Here is a 7,601-nt window from a genome sequence, read left to right as displayed (position 1 = left end):
TTTCGAAATCGCTCCTTTGTATTTTGTTGTCTCAAGCTTTATTTATTTGATGCTCAGGATGTCAATATGATTGATTTACAAGCAGAGAGTACATAAAGAAACTGACATCGGACACCTTGATAGATCCAGCTGAATGATGTCTTGGTTTGATCGCTCAGTTGAAGAACGTGTGTTGATTTTGAATGTTTCTTAAGACTAGTTATATTTCCTCAAACACTTACATTGAATGTCTAATGTTTGTGTGCTTGAATAGTCAGCGAATAGTGAAGACATTTCGATGGGCATGGGGAGTGTAGATCTCAAAGATTTGAGGTAGTGTTTAAGGTAGCAGTGCACCACCCAATGAGATGCTGTCAATACATGCTGTCTTCTCCATTAGGCAGAGTTTGAAATGTACTGTGTGACGGGGGCTTTAAAAATATTTACACTGTTCACACATTAGCCAGCTCTTGACATAGTTTGTTCCACTCAACAGCGCCGGTATATAAAAATGTGTTATCAGATACTCTTATATTTCAAACAGTGAATATTAGAATTTCTGGCTATGGTATGATGCTGATGGACATCTCTAACAAATTAACAATTGTAAGATAGGTACCTGGCTGCCGAGTCCGTGATAATTCTGTGGACCAGAGTTGAAATAATACTACTCTTTTGTTCCCCAGATAGCCAGACTCTGTGGTTTTTACAATAGATTAAACATGTCACAGATAGGGTCGAAAACTTTCCGGTAAATTTTTGGAATTTTCCCCAAATTTTTCCATGGGAAGTTAAGCTCGGGAATTTGGGTAATTTTGCTTAAATTCATCAAAATTAGCTTATAACAGTGAATCTTTTTTGTGGGATACATATAAGGCAATTCTAGGTCTTGTGGCATATTTTGGTTAAACTATCCCTAATTCAATGTAATTTCAACCCTCTGTATGTGCAGTGCACTCTTCCATCACATGTACAGCTGATTCTCAAGATCTTGCACACTAATGAGATGCTATTGAGCCCACACTACTACACTGTCTGAGCCAAGGACTACATGCTTTCTGGTAAGTTTTGATTACAGTACTGGTTGGGTGACTATATCTTATATGACATACATTATTTTTTGATAACTAGTATATAGTAGCCTACAGCCAAGTGTGTTTAAATCATTTCTAACTTGTTAACAATTTCTGCTAGTTAGGTTTTGCTATCATGTGGGTTTTAGCTTACTGAGGAGTGTTCATTCATCTGTTTCCATACATGTTTCGTTTTAAAACATTTATCTTACAAAGGAGTTGTTTAATCAAACTGCTTAACTATTTATCTGTACAGTTTTTTTTTACTCAATTTTTTCTTATCTTTAACAGGAAAATGCCACGGCACTATTTGATGTGTGGAGACATTTCACTGCAGCTAATGTAGAAGGAAAAGCTGTGTACATTTGCAAATACTGTGCCAATCATATGTGAAGAATGCAACAAAGATGCAGAATTATCTGGCCAAGTGCATAAAGTTCCCTCAGAGCTCACAACAAGCAACCTCTGACAAAAGTCCCTCTACATCTATTCATGATGAATCAGACACCTTATCGATAGCAACAGCTCATGGTCCTCCTGGAATCACACAATGGAGGAACATAGTCAGAGAAAGGCTGATGAATGTCTTTCTCGAGCTGTGTATGCAACTGGTGCTCACAGGCAATGTGTATTGGAAGAGATTTCTGAATGTTCTTTGCCCAGCATACACCTCTCCAACCAGACATGCTTTATCTACTCTTTTTCTGGATGCAGAGTTCAACGGAGTTCAAGTGAAGGTCATCAAATCATAGAGAAAGCAGACTGTATTGCAATCATCTCTGATGGGTGGTCAAATGTTCGTGGGCAAGGAATAATTAACTACATCATCTCCACCCCTCAACCAGTATTCTACAAGAGCACAGATAAAAGGGACAACAGACACACCGGTCTCTACATTGCAGATGAGCTTAAGGCAGTCATCAATGACCTTTGACCACAGGAGGTATTTGCACTGGTGACAGACAATGATGCGAACATGAAGGCTGCTTGGTCTGTGGAGGAGTCCTACCCTGTCATCACACCCATTGGCTTTGCTGCTCATGCATTGAATCTGCTCCTCAAGGACATCATGGCACTGAAAACAATGGATACACTCTACAAGAGAGCCAAGGAAATGGTTAGGTATGTGAAGGGTCATCAAGTTATAGCAGCAATCTATCTCACCGAGCAAAGTGAGAAGAATAAGAGCACCACATTGAAGCTGCCCAGCAACACCCGTTGGGGTGGTGTTGTCATCATGTTTGACAATCTCCTGGATGGGATGGAGTCTCTCCAAGAAATGGCCATATCACAGTCTGCCTATATGGACAGCCCCATCAAGAGGATCCTCCTGGATTATGTATTTTTTGAGAGAGGGGTAAACAGCCTGAAACTCCTGAAACCTATAGCAGTAGCCATTACACGGATTGAGGGAGACAATGCCATCCTGTCTGATGTTCAGACTCTGCTTGCAGATGTAAGAGAAGAAATCCATACTGCCCTGCCCACTTCACTGTTGCTCCAAGCAGAGGAAACTGCAGTTCTGAAATACATCAAAAAGCATGAAGACTTCTGCATGAAGCCCGTACACGCCGCAGCGTACATGTTGGACCCCAAGTATGCTGGCTAGAGCATCCTGTCTGGTGCAGAGATCAACAAGGCCTATGGTGTCATCAGTACCGTGTCTCGCCACCTTGTCCTGGATGAGGGCAAGGTTCTTGGCAGTCTGGTGAAGTACACTTCCAAGCAAGGGCTTTGGGATGGAGATGCAATATGGCAGTCGTGCCAACATATCTCATCAGCCACCTGGCGGAAGGGACTTTGTGGATCTGAGGCTCTTTCCCCTGTTGCCTCCATCATCCTCCAAATCCCACCAACATCAGCAACCTCAGAGCGCAACTGGTCCTTGTTTGGGAACACACACACCAAAGCACCCAACAGGCTGACCAATACAAGAGTTGAAAAATCGGTGGCCATCAAATGCTTTTTGAGCCTGACAACCAGCCATCCTCAACAAGGTTGGAAAGTGACAGTGAAGATGAGGCCTCAGAGTCTGATGTTCAATAGGTGGACATTGAGGAGGTCCACGGAGAAGACATGGAAGCCTGAGAGGAAGACAACCAAAACTTTCGTTTCTAGACTATCATTTTACAGATGTACTGTATGTTGAAAACGGTTTGGGAGATGCGATGGATCATTGGGGATCATTCAATATTCCCTTTCTTTTGTTGTTTAGTGAAAACATCCCATGTGAAGAGTCAACTCATTTAATTAAAGTTCAATTCGTAAATATTATATCTTTTTTAATTTCTATTGGAAGGATTTAATCATTTGCAATTATGTCTACTTATGATAAGGTAAAATGTTTATGTTTCTGTCTCCATATGTTATGGTAAGTTTATCCAATGCAAAAAAAATCTACATTTAAGTGGTATTAATATTAATTTGCATATATTTACATTTATTCCCATTAATTCCCACATATTCCCGTTAATTCCAACGGAAAGTTTCCACCTGAATATTCCCCAAAATGTGCAACCCTAGTCACAGATAATGTTTTGAAAATGTTACAAACACAAAATGGCATCTTGACCTATATCTGAGCCAACTGGCATGGCAAGCACAAATGAAAAGTTTTAAGTGTACTGTAACAATGACAGTTCAGTGGCATCTGCTTAAAATGCTCGACCTCCAGGTGAGTATGAGGGGGGAGTTTAAGTAGAATTGTTACAAGCTTGTTTTGGCTGGTCTGTAGCTTATTCTTTAGATGTTTGGGGCTGCTGGTGAACCATGATGGTCAGACATAATCAAATCAAATGTATTTATATAGCCCTTCGTACATCAGCTGATATCTCAAAGTGCTGTACAGAAACCCAGCCTAAAACCACAAACAGCAAGCAATGCAGGTGTAGAAGCACGGTGGCTAGGAAAAACTCCCTAGAAAGGCCAAAACCTAGAAAGAAACCTAGAGAGGAACCAGGCTATGAGGGGTGGCCAGTCCTCTTCTGGCTGTGCCGGGTGGAGATTATAACAGAACATGGCCAAGATGTTCAAATGTTCATAAATGACCAGCATGGTCAAATAATAATAATCACAGTAGTTATCGAGGGTGTAGCAAGTCAGCACCTCAGAGTAAATGTCAGTTGGCTTTTTTAGCACGTCAGGTGAACAGGTCAGGGTTCCATAGCCGCAGGCAGAACAGTTGAAACTGGAACATCAGCAAGGCCAGGTGGACTGGGGACAGCAAGGAGTCATCATGCCAGGTAGTCCTGACGCATGGTCCTAGGGCTCAGGTCCTCCGAGAGAGAGAAAGAAAGAGAGAAGGAGAGAATTAGAGAGAGCATACTTAAATTCACACAGGACACCGGATAAGACAGGAGAAGTCCTCCAGATATAACAAACTGACCCTAGCCCCCCGACACATAAACTACTGCAGCATAAATACTGGAGGCTGAGACAAGAGGGGTCAGGAGACACTGTGGCCCCACCCCATCCAGGCATAATCAAAGTGACACTGGACTAGCACACTTGCCAGCATCTGAAGGGTGTCTATAGCTCGGTTTCCTTCAGGGTGTCTATAGCTAGGTTTCCTTCAGGGTGTCTATAGCTAGGTTTACATCAGGGTGTCTATAGCTAGGTTTCCTTCAGGGTGTCTATAGCTAGGTTTCCTTCAGGGTGTCTATAGCTAGGTTTCCTTCAGGGTGTCTATAGCTAGGTTTCCATCAGGGTGTCTATAGCTAGGTTTCCTTCAGGGTGTCTATAGCTAGGTTTCCTTCAGGGTGTCTATAGCTAGGTTTCCTTCAGGGTGTCTATAGCTAGGTTTCCTTCAGGGTGTCTATAGCTAGGTTTCCATCAGGGTGTCTATAGCTAGGTTTCCATCAGGATGTCTATAGCTAGGTTTCCTTCAGGGTGTCTATAGCTAGGTTTCCATCAGGGTGTCTATATCTAGGTTTCCTTCAGGGTGTCTATAGCTAGGTTTCCTTCAGGGTGTCTATAGCTAGGTTTCCATCCACCTGGTGATAGATTTTCATGCAAATATTCTAAAATCCGCATAAAAACAATGTGCACAATTTCCCATCATAGTTGTGTTTCCATCAAATTGACTTGTTGAGGATTAAAGTCTGTGCGTAAATAGTAAATACGTAGTGCAGATATAAATAACTTTGTACCGAATAAAAAATACAAGTTAAATGGGTTTCCATTGCATTTTCAACTCTAGGTCCTACTGATGGTTTTGTCACAGAAAATGTTGCATAGGTATAGCTAATGTGTCCACACTGGTACTGGCACCTGCGCTCTAGCCAACAGCTCACAGATACAGTGCAGGTATAGCCAACTACATGAGGAGATTATTATGGACAAAAGTGCAATACATTTTTTTATTTGTCAAATGGCGACGACCAAGCATCGATCATCATGTCACCAGAATAAGACCCTCGATATTTATTGGAAAGGAGCATAAAGCTTGCACTTTCACCACCCTGTGAAGTTCATCATAACTTATTTTATAAGTACCCTAATAAACTGCATGCTTTCCCGAGTCATAGTGGAAGGACCACACACCATGTCATCGCGTGACTCCAAATTTACTTCCATATGATGGTTATTAAATACATATTTGTAAAGGCGTTTCCACCACCATTTATCGCGTGATTAATTTTACCGTCACAAAAAGATCCAACTTTTTCTAGCGTGTTTAGTTTTGTCGACATTTGGAATGTATACTGTTAAATTTTCTGTTTCCATCAGGTCTGTCAAGACATTTTTTATCCAGCTTTACTCACATAAAAAAGTTGGATGGAAACCTGGTTAATGTCAAGCCATTTTGAGAATGCTGGAATTATATTTTTTAACCCCCTCGTGGGCCGAATGTTTGACACCCCTGCTTTAAATGGACCGTGAACGGCCGAACACACTCACCTCATTGTGAAGACTCGGGGTCAACCGACCCACGTTCACATGATTGATCCCACACCCAGAACTCAATCTTTACATCATTACGCCATTATGTTCCAATTGCGGTGGGTAATTTCCACTCTGTAAATGACTGAGCAGGGCCGGCCCTCTTACAAAGCACATGGTTGTCCCCTGGACCCCCGTAGCCTCAGAAGAATGGTTCTATGTTCTATCCCACACAAACCTGACCAGTTTTACTTCATGCTCTCCACCACAACAAAAGGAGGCCTTCTCCTCACATCAGACCAAGAACAAAGAGAAAAGGAAAAAATTGAATATAATGACAGAAATTAGTATCTGATGAGATTGGGAAGAGTGATGGGAAAGTCTGGGTCTTCGGTCTGTGTGGGAGGGGGACTTCAATGTCAAATCTTTCGGTAACACTTTATTTGGATATTCCATCTGTAGATGCTCTACAGACTATCAGTAACATTTCAACTAACTATCTACTAACCCTAGCCCTAACCTTAACCCTAAACTTAACCCTTACCCTAACCCTTATTCTAACCCTAACCGTAACCTTAGCATGCAGTTGCTTATCAACAGGTAGTTTGTAGATAGTCTGACCATCTGAAGAGCATCTATAGATGGACTATCCAAATAAAGTGTGACCAAACTGAGTAGTGTTACTGGTTCATGCCGTTGGACAGGGTTTCATCTGAATCAATTAGTAATACATTTTCACAGAAGAGCTACCATGCATGACAATAACATTGGTCTTTGGTACTTTATTAGGATCCATATTAGCTGTTGCTAAAACAGCAGCTACTCTTCCTGGGGTCCACACAAAACATTAAACATGACATAATACAGAACATTAATAGACAAGAACAGCTCAAGGACAGAACTACATCAATTTATTTTCAAATGATTACATTGTTACATTGTTATGTGAACTGTGGAATACAAGTTAATTTGTGAGCAAGATTCATCCAGGTCAGTATATCTTTACAATATAATTTGAAGGGACATACAGTACGATGGTAAACTAGCCTCATAATTAGGGATTATAAAACAGTGGAAAAATGACAGCCTTAACATTTATTAGTATTCATAAACCATTTGTCCACATGCCATTAACTGCCCGTGGGGGTTTCAGTGAGATAGAGCAACCCACATGTGACATTTTTTAATAGATGTGAATTAATGTCTGTGTAAGGGGACTTGTGTTTGATGTGTAAGGGGACTTGTGTTTAAAACCTATTAAGTAGTTTCAGAATTTACTTGCAGACTTATTCAGAGTATGGGTGTGGTCTCCACTAATAACGGCAATCTTTATGATCAGTTTAGTGCATAGACTGACATGGTAAGGCTGAGAAACAAGGCTGGACGAAGGGAGCAATATCTGACCAAATCTTTCTAAATTTCAGGGTTGTAATAGATGTTGTTGAAATAATATACAGTGCCTTCAGAAAGTATTAACACCCCTTGACTTTTTCAAAATTTTGTTCAGTTACAGCCTGAATTTAAATGGACTAAAATGAGATTTGTTGTGTCACTGGCCTACAGACAATACCCCATAATATCAAAGTGGAATTATGTTTTTCAAAATGTTTACAAATTAATGTCACTAGCTGTACCAATATCATATGCACACACACACACACACACACA

Source organism: Salvelinus namaycush, chromosome 22, assembly GCF_016432855.1.
Source record: "Salvelinus namaycush isolate Seneca chromosome 22, SaNama_1.0, whole genome shotgun sequence".
NCBI classification, from domain to species: Eukaryota; Metazoa; Chordata; class Actinopteri; order Salmoniformes; family Salmonidae; genus Salvelinus; species Salvelinus namaycush.
This window is presented reverse-complemented; position numbering follows the sequence as displayed.